Raw genomic sequence first — 19,258 nt, forward strand, 5'->3', positions numbered from 1 at the left:
CTGTCTCATGGCTGGAGACCACAAAGGCAGGAGTTCTTAACATGGAGACTGCACAAATTTGGCAACCCAACTCGTAAAACTTCTTTTAAAAGTAATCTGACTGGATTTTAAGGGCAAAAAAAGTCACATGGATGCTGTATAACTTTGCAAGAAGAAATATATTATATAGTGACCTACTACTGAATACCAGCGATGGCTCAAGGCTGACTGCTCTGAAGTACTGTCCTAGCCTTGTAAATTACCAGGGATCCAACACTTTGCTTTTGGCTTGTCTTCCTTATGAGGGAGGAAGTTTGGGGGAAGGAGCACAGAGAAGGCAGTCAGTTGGACTGGAATACTTATCTGGAGATGGTAAGCTGTCCCTGAGGAACACAAACATCCTCAGCTCTTGCCAATATTTCTAGTGATGATTAACTCATGTTGTCAGAACTGGATCCCACCTAATTCAGATCATGGGGAGATGAGCATTTCCCACAGTATACACTGATTGACTTGGCAGATAGAGATAATGAGAACATTCAGGTAGACAAAAGGTGGAAGAAAGATTAAATGTAGACTCAGATGAGTCCTGAAACATTCACGAGTAGTCTTACTTTTCTTAGAGGCAAAACAGAACCTCTCTCTGTTATTCGTGAGCATTGAATTTGAGGCACATTTTCTAAATCAAAACCACCTGGGAGGAGGAAGTAGGCTCCCTGTCCCTCTTCACGTTTCTGTGTGACTAAGTCATAGAAGCCGGATTCTGTGGGTTGTCCTTTGAGGTGTTTTTTTTGGGGGGACATTTGAAAGATTCAAGGTCTGCAATGTTTTCCAGTTGCAGGAGAGTGGGACAAGGTTTTTCTCATTTGAAGCCTGCTTTCACACACTCCAGGCAAGTATAATAATCGCCAGTTTTGTGACTTAGGACCACAAAGGACTTGGGGTTGTGGCATCAGCGGCCACTGAGCCCCTGATGGGAAGCAGCAGCCTTGGGGTGGGACCCGCACTCTGACCTGCGGGGGCAGCTCCCTCCACCAAACGGGCATCCTGAGCCCTGTTCAGTGTCTGCCCCCGCTTTACCACTCAGTGAGGATATTACAAAGCACTCAACTTTGGGGGATACATGTTTCAAATCAGGCATCCAAAGTCTTCATGATGGAAAAACAGTACACTTCACAGTCTCTATTTTATGCACCGAAGAAATTTGTGTGGGAATAAGCAAGTCGACCTTGCACCCCACTGTATGAATAAAATAAACGCTCCAACTGAAAGTCTAATTTCATGCCATGTTTGGTGGGGCCGGAAAATGCTAAATTCATTACTTGAGAGATGTATACCCTTCCATTCGTGCAGAGGTGACTAGGAACAGTTTACAAACCATGACTCCCACTCACAGCTTGAGCCAAATTTAGGATCACCTTCCTGGTGTGAGTAAACAGGGGGGGGTCTATGACACACTTTCTGTGCTAGAGAGACCTGATCACTCCTTCTCAGGGGTTCTACCCCCTACCCTAGCCCTTGCTAGGTACGCAGGAGCTTCTGTAACCCTGGCCCACCCCCTGCCAGTGCTGATGGGCCCAGGTGTGTCTTTCCTGAGGGGGACCCATCCCCAGGCTGCCTGCCAGCCTGGGACAGAGTGGCCGGACTCAGGAAAATGAGCTGAGCCAGTCAGGACCTTTCTAGGGGGCTTAGATCCTAGTCACAGAGAGATGACTGCCAGATGGCCAGGGGCTTTAGAGCACCAAGGTCATGTGGTGGTGGAATCTGGGCAATTACAGACCAGATACAAGTCAGCTGCCAGTTCAAGGGAAACAGGTAAGAGCTGGATGGAGCAAAGAGAAAATAATAAGAGGGACCTAGAGTGACTGAGACCTAGACATTCCTCCTGTAAGTGTGACAGGGAAAGGGCACAGCGGGGGAGGTGGCGGGGGAGGAGGGAGAGAGAAGGGGAGGAGGAGCAAGGAAAGAGGTGGAGGAGGGAGAGAGAAAGGGGAGAGGGAGGAAAAGAGACAGATGGGGGAGGGGGAGACAGACTGAGGAGGGGGAGGGAGGGAGGGGAAGCGGAGAGTTAGAAGAGGGGGTGAGGAAGGAAGAGCAGAGGGACAAAGCGAGATGGGGAGAGGAGTGAGTGAGAAAAGAAAGCAGGGAGACAGAAGAGAGGAAAGCAGGGTCAGAGGTGCTTCTGGGTACCACCCCATCCGCAGCTGTTCCCTGCTCTAAACCCCCAGGTCTTTCTGGATCCTTACAGTAACAGCACCTTCCCAGCACTTGTTTGTATCTGGGCCACTGCAGGGAGATTCCTACCATCCAAAAGGAGGTCTGCTAGGACATCAAGCTGGGCTTTTGGCAGGGATGGGACTGGGTTGGGGATGAGGTGGGGGGCAAGCATCCTTCCTTTAATAAAGCAAAAAAACACATTTCCCTGTGAAGAACCAGCTGCTAACTAGTGAGGATAGACCCACAGTCCCTGACCAGGTCCGCAGTAAGCCACAAAGGAGAGCAGGGAGAGATCACCCGGGTCCTAACTTGGAGAAGAGCACTCAACTGGGTTCCTAAACCAAACCCTGGGGAAGGGAGCAGGAGGAGACAGGAGCTCTGCCACTCATCCCAGAAAAGGCTGTGGTGCCTTGAAGTTTCACCAGGGGGTAAGTTTAGGCAAATATGAAGAAGTATTTGCCAAGCTCAATAAAGTCTATGAATTTATTAACATGAAAGCATGGTAAAATCTGAAAGCAGAAGTACCCTTCAGAGATGATTCTGTTAATTTCACAACAGGTTCTGAGTGGAAAAAAAAGTTTTCAGACATAACCCTAACCTTTCAGGTTGACACGACAATGAAGAAATTTCCATCTCATGTTGCCACTTGTTCTGAAGAAATCAGGTGAGGGTGAGCCACACTATGGATTCCAGGCAAAGGAATTTGAACCACAAATGCTGAGTGCCCTGGCCCCTCCCTTACCAAGTGAATGCTCACCGGATGCCCAAAGAAGCATCTCCGTGGGCTCCCAACCACTGTTTGAATTTGGGGTCCAAAAATCCAGCTACCTCCTGTACCTCTCCATCTGTGTTGCCACAGACACTTCCAACTCTTAATGGGTCAGAAATGGAATGCAGTGCCTGACTTTCCCAGACCAGCATCACACTGCCGCCCCGCTCCCCACCCTGGCCCCCCAGCCCCCCCCCCCACCCCCAGCTCCTGATCTCAGTAACTGGCATTATCTGCTAGCCAGTTACCAGAATCACACTTGTCATTTCACACATCAAATTAGTCACAAAGTGCTGCTGATGCTGCCTTTGTAATATCAAATTGTCTCCTCCCCTCCAAGCTGCAATCCTTGCTCACCTGGACTGGACTAGGATGAAAACAACCAGTATCTTAACAACCTGCCTGAGGCTCAGAAAGATGACACAACTTGTCCATGGTCCAGCAGCCCTGGGACGGATTGCAAAAGAATCTGTATGGCTTGATGCCATTTTTTAACCATGAAGAGCAGTATTATTCAATGGTATGCATATCAACAATACTTTACATGGATATTTGTAGTTAACTATAAAAATATGCATGGGGATGATAGATACCAACTTCCGGCTATTGATTACTGAGAAGAAAAGGGAGGGCTTGGGGAGGTGGATGGAGCTTCAACGATATTTGAACTATATCATTTTTCTGGTAAAGAAAACTATTGCACAGTATCAACATCTGTACATCTAGGTGGTGGGTATGTTTTATATATTTCACAATTAAAAGAGAGAAAAATTAAAATGCATGTAATTAACAAAAAATAGAAACCAGTCTGTATGACACTGAGGCTTACACCATCGCCATCTCACATCTCTTGCTAGGCTCCTGTACCTGTACAAGTCGCTTAGTTGTCTCAGACTCTTTGCGACCCCATGGACTATACAGTCCATGGAATTCTCCAGGCCAGAATACTGGAGTGGGTAGCCTTTCCCTTCTCCAGGGGATCTTCCCAACCCAGGGATCGAACCCAGGTCTCCCACATTGCAGGCGGATTCTTTACCAGCTGAGGCACAAGGGAAGCCCAAGAATACTGGAATGGGTAGCCTACCCCTTCTCCAGTGGATCTTCCCCACTTGGGAATGGAACAGGGGTCTCCTGCATTGCAGGCAGATTCTTTACCAACTGAGCTATCAGGGAAGCCCCCTTGTTGGGCTCAGTTCTTTTGGTAAAGAGGTTCAAAGGATCTTCTTTTCTCTTCAATGGATAATGCTATCTTTTGTGTTTAAGAAACAAGGATAAATTAGGAGGCTGGCATTAACATATACACACTACTATTTATAAATTAGGCAATTCACAAGGATATACTATATAGTACAGGGAACTCTACTCGATATTCTGTAATAACCTATAGGAAAAGAATCTGAAAAAGAGCAGATATATGTACATGTATAACTGAATCACTTTGCCCAACACCTGAAGCTAATACAACACTGTAAACTGATTATAATTATAAATAAAAGTTGTTTTATCTATAAAAATAATATTAAAGTTGTTTAGAAAGAAAGAAGGTGCTGAAGTTAAGTCAACCATGGTCCTGGCCTGCCTTTCTCCACCCATGTGAAGGTCCACAGCAGGGAGGGATGTGTGTGCAGGGGGAAGAATATTTTCCAGCAGACCCCTCCCCTCCTGATTTTGGACATCCAGGTTCAAGGTCAAGGTAATACCCCAGAACTAGGGGTCCTGTTGGTCCAAGAACTAGATCAGTATCACTCCTTAGAAAGTTGTCTTCTCTGACTTAAGAGGACAAGGTCAGAGAAAATTACCTCCTCCATAAACCCTATCGGGCTTCCCTTGTGGCTCTGATGGTAAAGAATCAACCTGCAATGCAGTAGTCCCGGGTTCAACCCCTGGGTCAGGAAGATCCCTGGAGGAGGGCATGGCAACCTGGAGAATTCCATGGACCAAGGAGTTCAGGGAGTCGCAAAGAGATAGGCACGAATGAGCAACTAACATTTTCACTTTTCACTTTCTTTCATAAACCCTATTACCTACAAATTTGCTGAGATGTAGTCAGAAGGGGCTTGCACAGAGTCACCACACTGCAGCATGCCACTACCCCTGTCTCAGGGGTGAGACATGCCTCCAAAATGCCCCACCAAGCAGCCTGCAGCCCCTTAAAGCTCTCAGTCTCCAGTTCAATTTAAATTCCCATTAAAAACAAGCAATCAAACTGATTAAAATTTCAATCTACCTAAACTCATTTAGATCTACCTAAACTCATTAGGGGTCTTCCCTGGTGGCTTAGTGGTAAAAAAAAAATCTGCCTGCAATGCAGGAGACCTAGGTTCGATCCTTGGGTCAGGAAGATCCCTGGAGGAGGGCACGGCAACCCACTACAGTATTCTTGCCTGAAGAATTTCTTGGACAGAGGAACCTGGCGGGCTACAGTCCACGGTCGCACAGAATTGGACACGACTGAAGCGACCAAACAGCAGCAGCAGCAAACTCATTAGGAGATGGGGGAAGGGACGATACCAAGGAAAGGACAAGCAAAGAACGCACTGGAGCGGGCTTTCAGTGCATCTTCAGTGGCTGTGATTGCAGCTGGAGGCAGCTCTGTTTGCAGAGCTGGTAGGAAGATATTCAGAGGTTTAATAGAGAGCTTCGGGAAAACAATTCAATAAAGCAACACTCGCCTGAGTCCTTAGCAGGAGGAGAGGCAGAAGGCAGAAGCACAGAGTCAGGAGCCCTTTTCTTCTCCAGCTGGTGAATTAGGGGTTCAGGAAGGTTCTTTGGCGAATGGCAGTGTTCTGAGCTTTGGGCCGCAGGGACGTTATGTACGTTTCTCCCCATCAACACCCTTGCCCCCCAGGGCAGATATGCATACCCCTTCTCCTGGACCCTGTTTCCCCTCATCCACTTGGCACTTTGTGTAATAATTCTGCCACCCTGTGCAGAGGTGTTTGGTCCATGGAGAGCGCCTGGTGAGTGCTGAGCTACCGGGCATCCTCCCCAGGAAGGGCCGAGTGGTGTGAAGAGTCAAGGCTCTCTAGAGCCAAAGCAATCAGTTAGGAAACCAGCTGCTGAGGCCAGTGTGGGTCCTGTCCCATGAAGGTCAGGCTCCAGACAGAGAAGAGGAAAGTCCCCTCACAGAGAAGGCCAAGTGTGAGAGGGGGTATGTCCTGGCGGGGTCATGGTCCCTAGCTCCAGTGATATCTCTGCCCAGTGCATGCCTACCCCTCCCTGGATGCTGAGAGTCTCCCAATCCTAAGCTAGGAGAGCTGGGTTTCTGCCATTTCAGTAGAAAGAATTCTGATAGGTATACTTGTGATCAGATTCCTTATTTTGATGACCTTGGATTTTTAATCATTTTTAAAGTAGTAGCTTCCTCTTCTTCCCTGACAAATATAGGAATTGGATTATTCCATGACTTTATGAATGAGTATTCAATGATGAATCATTTTCTTTAGGAAACTTCAAGTCCATAGAGTATGCCTAGCTCCATACTAGCCATGGAAGCCCTTTACTGACTGCTGTACTGTGCTTAGTCACTCAGTCGTGTCTGACTCTTTACCACCCCATGGACTGTGTCCCACCAGGCTCTTCAGTCCGTGCAATTCTCCACGCAAGAATACTGGAGTGGGTTGCCATGCTCACCTCCAGGAGATCTTCCCAACCCAGGGACTGAACCCAGGTCTCCCGCATTGCAAGTGGATTCTTTACCATTTGTGACACCAGGGAAGCCCAAGAATACTGGAGTGGGTAGCCTATCCCTTCTCCAGGGGGATCTTCCCCAACCCAGGAGTTGAACCGGGGTCTCCTGCATTGCAGGCAGGTTCTTTAACAACTGAGCTACCAGGGAAGCCCTTACTGACTGCTGCTGTGATGTATCTCATTGAAAGGTCAGGGTGGGACTTGTCGACTCTACTGAATGAATTGCACATTTTTCTCTACACTGGCCCTCTCCGTTCACTCTGGCATCCATCCCCTCCTTCCTGGACTGATGTGACGGTCTCTGAGGGGAGCTTGGTGTCTGACTGGTAACACCCTTATGGACCTCTCAGATTCCCCAGACTGCCTGCTCTTCTCTTTCTCAGCTCAAGCTCACAAAAACAAGGCTGCCCTCTGCTGTCAGACTGGGAAGAAGCTACACCAGGGGTCGGTGTGGGGCTAGGCTGTGGAGGCCCCCATCCCAGAACAGCATTCCGGAAGTACAGGACACCAGTTCCCTGTGATGTGAGCCAAGAAGCAGGAGGGAGCCTCTTTTCTCTCTTCTACAGGTTATGCTAAAGGAAGAGTTCCTCCCTGCAGACCTCAAAGGGTATCCAGAGTGCCCAGTGTCTGCGTGGCTTCTGGTAAAGCAGGAATATTAGTACTACTTCAGGTCGTAACACTCAACCTTTGCTGCAGGCCCTGCTTTCTAGAAGCTCTGGGTTAAGACACTGTTTCTAGGATCCCCGCCCTTCAGTCCATCCTCCCCAGTGCCACAGTTTTCAAAACTGAAGATTTAGTTCCTCTGTATAAAAGTTTTCAAAGGCTCCTCATGGCAATGAAAGACCATCTCCGCAGCTCTGCACACACGGGGATCTTCACAAACTGGGTTTCTACGGGCTCTGCAGCTCACCACTGGCCATGCCCTCTCCTCCCTTGCTTAAGGTCCACCTGCTCTCTTGCCTGTGTCTGACCTGCCATGGGCTTCTCCAGAGACACCCTTCTTCCCTCCCTCCTTTTCTCTCCTGAACGGATTCCTCCCCCCTCTTCCTGGGCTCGCCGAGGTGAGGTCAGCTGCTACCTCCCCTGAGCCCTTGATATCTTCCTGCTTGGCCCCTTTGGACTGCGTTGTCACTGTAGGTGCCCACCCAGTGGGTCTGTGAATGTCAGGGAAGGACACTGTAGGTCCCACGTCTGTAGGTGTGGCACAGGGTAGTTGAAGACTAAGGGAGTGCAGGAAACACAAGACATTTATGGGAAGAGATGTCTCAGGGGCCAAGTTCTTCTATATCAAAGCCTGCTCTCAGCCAATGAGCTTAACGTCTGTGACTTTACCTAAGGGTGTATTTAAATGAAAATAAAATAAAAAGAGAGCTGCAAACCTTAAATGATATATTTCATGGTTGATTCATCTTCCTTTTAACGTAGCAATCAAGTATGAGGTTCTCACTTAGGAGTGAGGTCAAAGAAAGGGAGGGAGGGAGAGACAAAAAGAAACGACCTCATCTGCCTGTTACCGGAGTCAAAAATTCAACAAAGATTCTTTTATTCCAAGATTAGAAGTCGAGTTCTAAAATGCAAATCTCTGTGAATTTCAGCAGTGAAGCAGAAACAATTTACATCACAAAATAAGTTAAGTCCTTGGCTTTTTTTTTTTTTGTGAGTCCTTGGCTACTTTATTTCAAGTAACTTCCCAAGGTGAAGGTGTGTGTGGGGGTTGGGGGGTGGGGGAGTCCTTGCTCTGTCCCACTCAGGCCACTAGGACTCTTGAAGACTCCAGGAAGCTAAGATTCTTAAAGCCTACCCACCTCTGACTCCTCTCCGAATCCTTACCTCTCTGGGAGACAAGATGGTGCTCAATGATTACAGGGGGAATAATAATAAGAGGAACCTTGTTCTCTTGTCTCCAGTCTGGCTAGTGGTCCAGCTATGGGCCCACAGGTAATTAAAAGGGGGTCTGGTTTCTTTGGCTGTAGCGGGTTCTATACTTACCCTTTTTATTTAATTTTTATTTTATCTTGAAGTACAATTGACTTACAATGATTTTGTTAGTTTCAGGTAAACAGAGTGATTTAGTTTTTTATATATATACATACACACACACACACACACACACACACATATATGCACACATATTTATATGTATATATACATATATCTTGGAGAAGGCAATGGCACCCAACTCCAGTGTTCTTGCCTGGAGAATCCCATGGACGGAGGAGCCTGGTGGGCTGCAGACCATGCGGTCGCTAAGAGTCGGAGACGACTGAGCTACTTCACTTTCTCTTTTCACTTTCATGCATTGGAGAAGGAAATGGCAACCCACTCCAGTGTTCTTGCCTGGAGAATCCCAGGGACAGGGGAGCCTGGTGGGCTGCCGTCTCTGGGGTCGCACAGAGTCGGACATGACTGAAGCGACTTAGCAGCAGCAGCAGCAGCATACATATATCTATCATTTTTCAAACTCTTTTCCTGCTTAGATTATTACAGAATATTGAACACAGGTCCTATGGTATACAGTAGATCCTTGTTGGTTAGCTATTTTAAATATTTATTCTTGACTGGACCTCACCTGGTATAATTAATTACAACTCACCTAGAGCAGCAGGTGAATAGCTGGTTGTATGTAAGTCTGCCTTAAAGTATGACATGAGTGGTTCTCGTACCTACCTTTGAGTTTGGGATGGAGTGAAAAGGAAGAATTTTCAGGAGCCCTTGACTTATTATACTTACAATACTTTGGCCACCTGATGCAAAGAAATGACTCATTTGAAAAGACCTTGATGCTGGGAAAGATTGAAGGCAGGAGGAGAAGGGGCCGACAGAGGGTGAGATGGTTGAATGGCATCACTGACTCAATGGACATAGTTTGAGTAAACTCAGAGAGTTGGTGATGGATAGGAAGGCCTGGTGTGCTGCAGTCCATGGGGTCCCAAAGAGTCAGACACGACTGAGCGACTGAACTGAACTGAACTGACTTATTATTCTCTACTATCTGATCAGGTGAAGAATTTGGTCTCTAGCTTAAAAAAAGAAACTGGGAGATTTCTGAGGCTAAATACATGAGTAATGCAGACAGAGCCATCAGTCCTGTTTTTGCAATCTGATGGATCTATAAATGGGATAACATCACCTCCCAGTTCTATCAGACACCCACTAACTGTGCTGAGCTAGAAGTGGGAATAATGAAATGTATGTAAAAGCTGTTTAAAAATGTATTCTTAGTGTAAAACAGAGTGCAAATACTACCCTGAAGCATCCAATGGGACAAACAAGTGCTGAGTCTGGAGATGGTTAGAGCCTTCACACCACTGGCTACACCCACAGCACACTGTTCTCTGGGAACCAGCGGGTTGGTTCCTACGCTTCCCTGTTCCCAGCACTTTTAGGTTTCTGGGATTTCTCCGCCTTTGCACTGGAGCTTTCTGATACTTAACGAATGCCTTTTAAAGGACCCTGGGGACTCACTAGCCAGTTTGTGAAAACAAGAAGCCCTTTGACATGACCTCCTTTCTGCTTTGAGACAGGCAGGAGGTCTTCAAATTGTAAAACTGGCTTGTTTCCCCGCCAGTGCAGACGGAGTCACTTAGGGATAATGTTACCCCTCACTCACTCCAGCCTGAGAAAAACAAAGCCCCCCAGCTATGCGATTGTGCTCAGAAAACAGGCTGAAAGGTTAAAAACAGACCACTGCGGCCTAAATGTGTCACCTGGCTCCTTCAGGAGCTCTGCTAATCAGTCTATCTAGGCAGTAATCACAGAAAGACTGGCCGGTGGCAGAGAGCTATCACGAGGGAAGGTCAGAAAACCAAGAGGCTGCCTGGCAACATGGAGCTGCCTTTTTTATGGAATTTCCACAGGATCAGGGACTTGTGGATGGAATGGACTTGACCTGAGAGATGCATCCACTCCTGACAAAGTGGAGGCGACGTTACCCTGTGGGCTTTGGCCGGCGACAGGCAATCAGATGCTGTCTGATGGCAAAGGGGACCTGGCTGACAAAGGAGTATTCTGTGTGTCTGCAGGGAAGGCTTTGGAGTGCTGGGGCTGGGTGCTGCCTCAGCAGAGCAGCAGGACACGCATGGCAGGTGAGACCATGTGAATGTGGGTTTGCCCTGTCAATTACACTGAGGCCCCACAGGCCGGCTACTGAACAAGGGTACTACACATCTCTCAAAGTGAGCAGCCAGCCTACATCCCCACACCCTGAGAGGTAAGAAGGGAGATTGTCCTGGGGGAGCTGTGGACTTGTTTCCTTCTGCTACCTAAGTGGGTGAGAAGGCCCTTGAAGGGACTACTTTGCAGAGCTTCACTGCACCCCTGGGAATTTCTGAGGCACACAGATCAGTGCCAGACCCAAAGCCTGCAATGCCTCATGGATGGAGACTGAGGTCAAGAGGATGCCCGGAAGGAGGATTCCTGAGCAGAGCCCGCGTGTGCATCAGCAGGAGCTCCCACAATTTCTCAGAGGAACAGATGCTGTTTTCTCTTGGTGCAGGTGTGAAGCCCACAGAAGGGTGCCCAGCTGGGTCCCACTGGGCAGAGCTCTATAAGAGGGGCCACAGGCAGTGGGGGCTACTAGTGACTGGTGCCAAGAGGGAGCCACATGAGCAGTCCAAGGGGGTAATGCCAGTGATGTGTGTGTGTGGGGACATAGACAGGTGAGGAAGGGTCACACTGTCATTCCACCATGCACACTGGCAGCAAGGCCATGGCCCAGGGACTCAAGATCACTCTCCTCACTCCCTTTATCTAATGGTGGGAACGGAGGAAGGCAAGAGGAACCAGGCCAAACGGTTCTGAGCAGGGAAAGTGCACATGGAAGGAAAAAGTGGGTGGCAGGTCTCAGAGTCAAGAGAAAAAGGAAGTGGTCAACTTCCCCTCAATGTTCTCTTGCTTTGCAAAAGTCCAGGGATGGAAAGCTTCCTCATCAATGACACTCTCACCCTACAGCAGCTGTCAACTGCAAGCATCACGCAGGAATTTCCTCCCCTCTGTCTGGATTGTGAGTTTCTCAAGTTCACCCCAAAGAAGAGTCTTGAGTGAGGCCAGGCAAGGCTATTCAGAATGAAGTGTTTAGGAGGCAGGGCACCTAGATATAAGCTTAGCTCTTCTGGAACAATTTAGCTCTTCTGTAATGACTGAGAGAAGCCTGAACAACCTACTTTATCTACTGTAACATCAAATTCCTCGGTTTTAAAATGAAAGAGCCAATGGTTTGAAGGTCTTTGAGGCCTAAAGTTGCAAGATTTTTAAATTTATGACTTAAAGCACCTTCCTCTCTGCTTTCCCAGGGGTGATACCTATTCGTCTGCAAAGGAAAGGAGGTGTGGTAGCTGCTGGCGATCAACCAGGTCCCCCGTCCCCACCATCCCACCATCCCTGGGTGTTTGGCTCTGACCATTAACCTCACAACTACCCTATCTCTAGAGAGCAGCTCTCCACTGAAGAAGGCCAGAGGCTGTCAAGGGTTCCAAAAGGCAGACCTCTTGTCACAAGGTGGGGTCACCTCTCCAATAACTCACTCCCCGCCAAAGAATCAGACTGAGGCTGGTCTCTAGCTGAAAATCCTCAGTATCCCTGGACCACCTGACAGCTGAAGGGGATCATTTGTTAACACCCTCTTCTCTGGATCAAAGATTATTTTCAGTAATAACCATGAAATGAAATAAATAGTAATAATGGTCAGAAAAGAAACATAGACTGGGAATATTTTCTTTTCTGAACTTTGTATATAAGATCTATACAATCATGTCAATTAAGAATAAAAATATGACCATGCAAAAACAAGTGATAGATTAATACTTTTAAATCACTTACTATATTTTTCTACTTTTTGTTGTTGTTCAGTTGCTAAGTTGTGTCCAACTCGCAATCCCATGGACTGCAGCATGCTAGGTTTCCCTGTCCTTCACTATCTCCCAGAGTTGCTCAAATTCATGTCCATTGAGTTTGCGATGCTATCTAACCATCTCATCCTCTCTTACCTCCTTCTCCTCCTGCCCTCAGTCTTTCCCAGCATCAAGGTCTTTTCCAATGAGTCACCTCTTTGCATCAGGTGGCCAAAATACTGGTGTTTCGGCTTTAGCTTCAGCCCTGTCAGTGAATATTCAGGGTTGATTTCTTTTAGGATTGACTGGTTTGATCTCCTTAGGAAAAATCTTCTCTGTTGGTCTCTCTCAGTAACAAATAACAACATGACATTTTCTGTTTTCGAGTGGCAGCTTCTGTGGATCTGTCACTGACTCCAAGATCGGTGCTTTTCATATTGTCATGTTACAGTGTAGCCACATCTGTCCACTTAACTTTACTCATAGTTTATATAGAAACACTTTTTATTAAATTTCAAAAAGTTTCTTTCACATGAAGAAATACATGAATAAGCACACACGAGGTAACTGGGGGAATACACATCTAACCTGGATGCACACAGGATGAAAGGAAATTGCTTTCCTGTAATTTCTGACTTTCCCACATTACAGACAATGGGGAAAAAAAAGATAACTACCTCTCTCCAAAATCACACAGGGCAGCTCTGAAGGGTACACTTCAATGCAGAGACCATGTAGAGATCTGGGAGGTGGAATAAACAGAGACAGCCCTATTTTTTTTGGGAAACCAGGAAGGGAAGGCAGTATATGACGCACATCTATGGGAGAGTGCACACTTGCATCCTTCATTCTAAACAGGGAGGGTTTCCCATAGGCCTCTCTGTCTTGCGAGCATCTCCCAGCTCTGAATGAGAAGGAAAGCTCCAGTTGCTGACCCACACACACAGACAGGATTTACACTGCACTGAATACGTGTGTGCTTCTTCTTGGACCTTGTGAAGATGGGAGTGGGAGGAGGCACAGGAAGATGGGCTCCATTAATTTAATTCTGAGTTATACAACCACAAGACCAGGCTGCTGCATTGTACACAAACAGCAACACACAGTCTGGGACTGAAAAGTTTCCTTTAGGGGAAAAAAAGCGTTGTTTATGGTTTCACTGATTTTCAGAGAATTAATAAAATGATTTGATTCTGTGGTAGTATTTGGAGGTATCTTCTCTTTGAAGCCTTAATGAATAATCAAAAGTACCCTGTTGGGGAGACCAGGACAGCCACGCAGATCAGGTAGGTCACAAATGTGGCCAGCGGTGCTGTCCCAGATCCTGACTGCGAAGCCTGCACAGGAGGGAGACATTTCTGAATAAGACATAATTATACGTCCAGGAGGCTCTCACTGTTGGGCCGGTTACACGCTGGGTGATGAACAACACTGCTTCAAAAACACTGAGGGCTTTTTGAAGATCCTTATGCTTAGGGTTCTTACCAGCAGTTGGCACTCAGCGTAAACGCCATCTCCCAGAATGGATGGCAGACGTGGGCCACCTGTCCCAGCCTTGTTTCATTATTCAGAGTAAGGAGGGGAGGGGACTGCTGTCTGCCCGTGGACAGCCTTTCCATGGGCAGGCCAGCCCCTACCCTGATCTGAAGTGATTTGGTCCCTTCTGGGGACCCATTCACACTTGTGTAAAATTTAGTAGGCAGTTTGGGGTCAAGAAAGAAGCAATCTGGGCTTTTATGCCAGCTCTGTAACTAACTTCTTGTGGGACCTTGGGCAAGTTCCCAAGCTTGGTTTTCTTATCTGTAAAATAAGGCAACAGCAAAGCTGCCCTATGATCTCCTAGGAGCATCTGCAGAAACAAATGAGTCTTATCACTACATGACAGGGTCACAGTTCCTACCATATTATCCGACACACAGGCATAGTCATGCACCCCACTCTCCACAGGCCTCTGAAAGAACACGCACGCTTTGTCCAGGTAGAGACCAGGCACCCCACTGACCCTGAGGAGGCAGTGCCTCCTGTGGAACAGGACAGATCCTTCACTCACAGACGGGTCTTTTGTCCTCGATACTGGGCCCATGATCCCACTTCTGGGTGGGTTTTCTCAGGCTCGCTTCCACTGCAGTTTCAAATTTCTAGGCTTAAGCTCTACTGCGTCAGGGCTGTGCTTGTTAAATTTCCTCTCCAAGGCATTCAGCCCAGCACCATATGCATTAATACCCAGGAATTCATGATGATGGATGTGTCAGTTGGTAATAATGTGCATAATCTCTCCCCTCTGAATAGCAAGTGTCAACACATCTTTGTTGTAAAGGCTGGGACCTGACATGTGATAAACCAGGCCATTTAAAACACTAGACTCTCTCTCTCTCAGGCTCTTTCCTTGTCCTGTTCCAATCAAACCAAGAATAACCTTCCCGATTCCAGGCACAGGCATAATACCCTGTGCTTTTTGAGGAAGTCAGAGCATGTAGATTCTGACTTTGGCATAGCAGAGAATGTTCCCTTTGATGATGGCTAACGACTGGTCTTTAAGTAAAGGACTGATTTTTAAGAGGGAAGCTAAAAATACTCTTTTCCACTCCTTGAAGTAAATCACATGTCTCTTGAAATCTCTTCCCTTCGTTCCTCACTTTCTGAAAACTTGAAGTTAGCAAAATACAAGTGATTAGCCTAATCACACACATTTGAATCTAAAATGCCACAAATAAATATATTTAGAAACGAAAAACAGCCAAAGTATCTAATTTAGAAGCAACAGTTTGAAAACAGAAACAATTAAAATACACTGGGAATACAAAGCTGAGGTCTAAGGCTTGCCCATCACTTTGGAAACTCCTTCAGGCTTTTTATAATCCCCTCTCTCCCCCTCAGTCCACACCTCTTCCCCCACCTCTCACACATTTCCAAAGATCTACCACCAAACCAGCACTCATCATAACCTGCTCAAGGGAGGCACAGGGAAAATGGTGAGAGACCAGAAGTCAGGAGATCTGGGTTTCATCCTGGGTTTGGCCATTTACCAGCTCTGTGCCCTTGTGCAAGTGGTTTCACCCACTTGAACCCAGATTATTCAGGTCATAACCACCATCCCTTCCAGAGAGGTCCTAAAAAATTACATGAGATGATGTGCACAAGTGACTCAAACTATAAAGAGCTGTGTCAGGGTTAGCATTCTCCTTAGGATTTCTCAACCTTGTCAAACCTTTCTTCCATCTCAAGCTCATGGCTCAGATGCAATCCGATGGTACCTTCTTTTCCCCACTTTCCTCAAGCCAATCAGTAATGGCACCACCTCCTCTCCTACTCTTCTAGCTGCCTCCCCCCAGCCCACGGACCATTGTCCTCCCCGCCTACTATTTCCTATCTTCTTAAACAGTGATGAAGATGCAGTGTCTATGTCCCCAACTTGATTCCCAGTTTCCAGGGAAGGCAAAGACCTAGTCAAAGATGTCTCTGAGCACTAGTCTCGGTCAACACCAAGAAAGCACAGCATATCCTCTAGAATAATGAAAATAAAAACAAAAATAAACAAGTGGGACCTAGTTAAATGTAAAAGCTTTTGCACAATGAAAGAAACTATAAGCAAGGTGAAGAGAGAACCCTCAGAATGGGAGAAAATAATAGCAAATGAAACAACTGACAAAGAATCTCCAAAATATACAAGCAGCTCATGCAGCTCAATACCAGAAAAACGAACAACCCGATCAAAAAGTGGGCAAAAAACCTAAACAGACATTTTTCCAAAGAAGACATACAGATGGCTAATAAACACATGGAAAGGTGCTAACCATCACTCATTATCAGAGAAATGCAAATCAAAACCACAATGAGGTATCATCTCACGCCGGTCAGAATGGCTGTCATCAAAAAGTCTACAAACAATAATTGCTGGAGAGGGTCTGTAGAAAGGGAACCCTCTTACACTGTTGGTGGGAATGCAAACTGGTATAGCCACTATGGAGAACAGTGTGGGGATTCCTTAAAAACCTGGGAATACCCATGGCTGATTCATGTCAATGTATGGCAAAAACCACCACAATATTGTAAAGTGATTAGCCTCCAATTAAAATAACTAATTAATTTTTAAAAATAGGGAAGAAAAAAAAACCTGGGAATTGAACTGTGATACAACACAGCAATCCCACTGCTGGGCATACACACCAAGGAAAATGGAATTGAAAGAGACACATGTACTCCAATGTTCACTGCAGCACTATTTACAATAGCTAGAACATGGAAGCAACCTAGATGTCCATCAGCATATGAATGGATAAGGAAATTGTGGTTCGTTTACACAATGGAATATTACTTAGCTATAAAAAGGAACACATTTGAGTCCATTCTAATGAGCTGCATGAACCTGGAGCCTATTATACAGAGTGAAGTAAGTCAGAAAGAGAAAGAGAATATACAAATACTGTATATTAACACATATATATGGAATTTAGAAAGATGGTAGATAGCATATTAAAAAGCAGAGACATTACTTTGCCAACAAAGGTCCGTCTAGTCAAGGCTATGGTTTTTCCAGTGGTCATGTATGGATGTGAGAGTTGGACTGTGAAGAAAGCTGAGCATGGAAGAATTGATGCTTTTGAACTGTGGTGTTGGAGAAGACTCTTGAGAGTCCCTTGGACTGCAAGGAGATCCAACCAGTCCATTCTAAAGAAGATCAGTCCTGGGTGTTCTTTGGAAGGAATGATGCTAAAGCTGAAACTCCAGTACTTTGGCCACCTCATGCGAAGAGCTGACTCATTGGAAAAGACTCTGATGCTGGGAGGGATTGGGGGCATGAGGAAAAGGGGACGACAGAGGATGAGATGGCTGAATGGGATCACCAACTCTATGGACGTGAGTATGAGTGAACTCTGGGAGTTGGTGATGGACAGGGAGGCCTGGCATGCTGTAATTCATGGGGTCACAAAGAGTAGGACACGACTGAGTGAGTGAACTGAACCGATGATTCTTTATGCAGGACAGCAAGGGAGATCCAGATGTAAAGAACAGACTTTTGGACTAGTGGGAGAAGGAATGGGTGGGATGATTTGGCAGAGTAGCACTCAAGCATGTACATTACCATGTGTAAAATAGATGACCAGTGCAAGTTCGATGCATGAAGCAGGGCACCAAAAGCTGGTGCTCTGGGACAACCCAGAGGGATGGGGTGCAGAGGGGCAGGGGAGGGGGGTTTGGTATTGGGGCGGGGAGGGACACATGTATACCTGGGGCCGATTCATGTCGATGTATGGCAAAAACCACCACAATGTAGTAGGGTAATTATCCTCCAATTAAAATAAATAAATTAATAATAAAAAAAGTTGCTCAATGTGCATCTGTAAAAATAAACAGGAGTCCAAAAGGCAAAGACCTCTGGGGTCTGACACAGGACACAGAGCAGCACAAGTCTGAGGATTGGTGTAACTGATACTAAAAAAGGGGTGTTTATCCAGCAAAAGAAACTGGAAAATGGTGGCAAGTGGCCTACTTCAGGGGAGACCTGGCCCAGAAATAACTTAATGTTCTAAAGGAACTGTGCACTGACTATTTTAACAGAAATCAGTGACCACTATCACAGATTGGGGGGTTGGTGATAGAAGTTTCACATATTATAATACGTATCATGTAACTTTACTTTGTCCTTGGCAATAGTCACATTATTTCATGCATGAGTGGACATAAGGTCAGATTCAAGTCCTTCAAGAAGTTCCATCTTTGAAATGGTTATGGGGCCTGCCTGTGATTATGGGGCCCTGTGATTCAAAATAAAGTTTCACTTCCGAAAACAGTAAAAAACTTTTATGTTGAAAATAATCTCTTACTGTATTTCCTGATTTTAAAAATTAGTTAAATCTTGCCTTTGAGGTATGGTTTGTCCGGAGGTTACCACTGCCTCACTGGAACTTCATACAGCATCTACCCTAACTGATGAAGTGTACCCCAAAGTGGGATGTGCAAGGAGATCCAGTGGGATGTAAGAAAAAAAAAAGTGAAAATGTTTGTAGTTTTCAAGGTTTTCAGAATACACATAACATTATTCTAGTACTGTTCATTTTTTATCAATATATTAACATCCATAGACTGACAGGGGGAGGGGGTGGTCTTGCTCAAATTTTTTTTTTCATTGACACGGCTGTAACAATTAAAATCAAGCTGGAGGCCAGGGAGCAATCCAGCCCTGAAGAGATGCTTGCAAATAACCACTTTCCTACTGAGAAAAAAACCCGGCAAGTCCAATTTTCCTAGAAGGAACGGTTGGGAAAAGCTGATAAACCACACCAGTGCCTCATTGGTCTTGGTCATTTGCAGTTCTCAATTTAGAAAGAGGAAACATAAAAGAAGAACAGCACGGCCTTCCAAATCCCAGCAGAATGTGAAAAAGGGAAAGTGAATGTCCTCCTTAAAAAGGTTCAGAAGAGGAGGCCTTTGATCTCCTGTGTCCTAGACAGAATTTCTGCTCAGGGCTATATGGCTTCCCCACAAGGGAGTTACCTAACACCCACTTAGGCATAAACAGAAATATTCCACATTAACTGTAGGAGCAGCTTGCCATATTCCACATTAGTTCTGATTCATATTTATTCAGGTCACCTTCACACACCATTAACTCAGTTACTCACCATTAGATACCATATGTGCACCACTGTGGGCCTCTGGGTCTCCAGGAAAAAAAAATCAATCACTGGGGAACCTATCTAGCTGGTAGGTCTGAAAGTTCAGCTGGTAAAGCATATGGACATAGCACAGGGCTGAGGCTTAACTCCACTTAAAA

General features: G+C 46.1%; 1 protein-coding gene across 2 annotated transcripts in view; it reads right to left on the minus strand.

Annotated features, from left to right (window-relative positions):
* Positions 1-19,258, minus strand: part of MGAT5 (alpha-1,6-mannosylglycoprotein 6-beta-N-acetylglucosaminyltransferase) — a 398,458-nt gene that overhangs the window by 58,683 nt on the left and 320,517 nt on the right. The gene's annotated exons all lie outside the window — the stretch shown is intronic.

This window comes from Bos indicus x Bos taurus, chromosome 2 (assembly GCF_003369695.1).
Source record: "Bos indicus x Bos taurus breed Angus x Brahman F1 hybrid chromosome 2, Bos_hybrid_MaternalHap_v2.0, whole genome shotgun sequence".
Taxonomy (NCBI): Eukaryota; Metazoa; Chordata; class Mammalia; order Artiodactyla; family Bovidae; genus Bos; species Bos indicus x Bos taurus.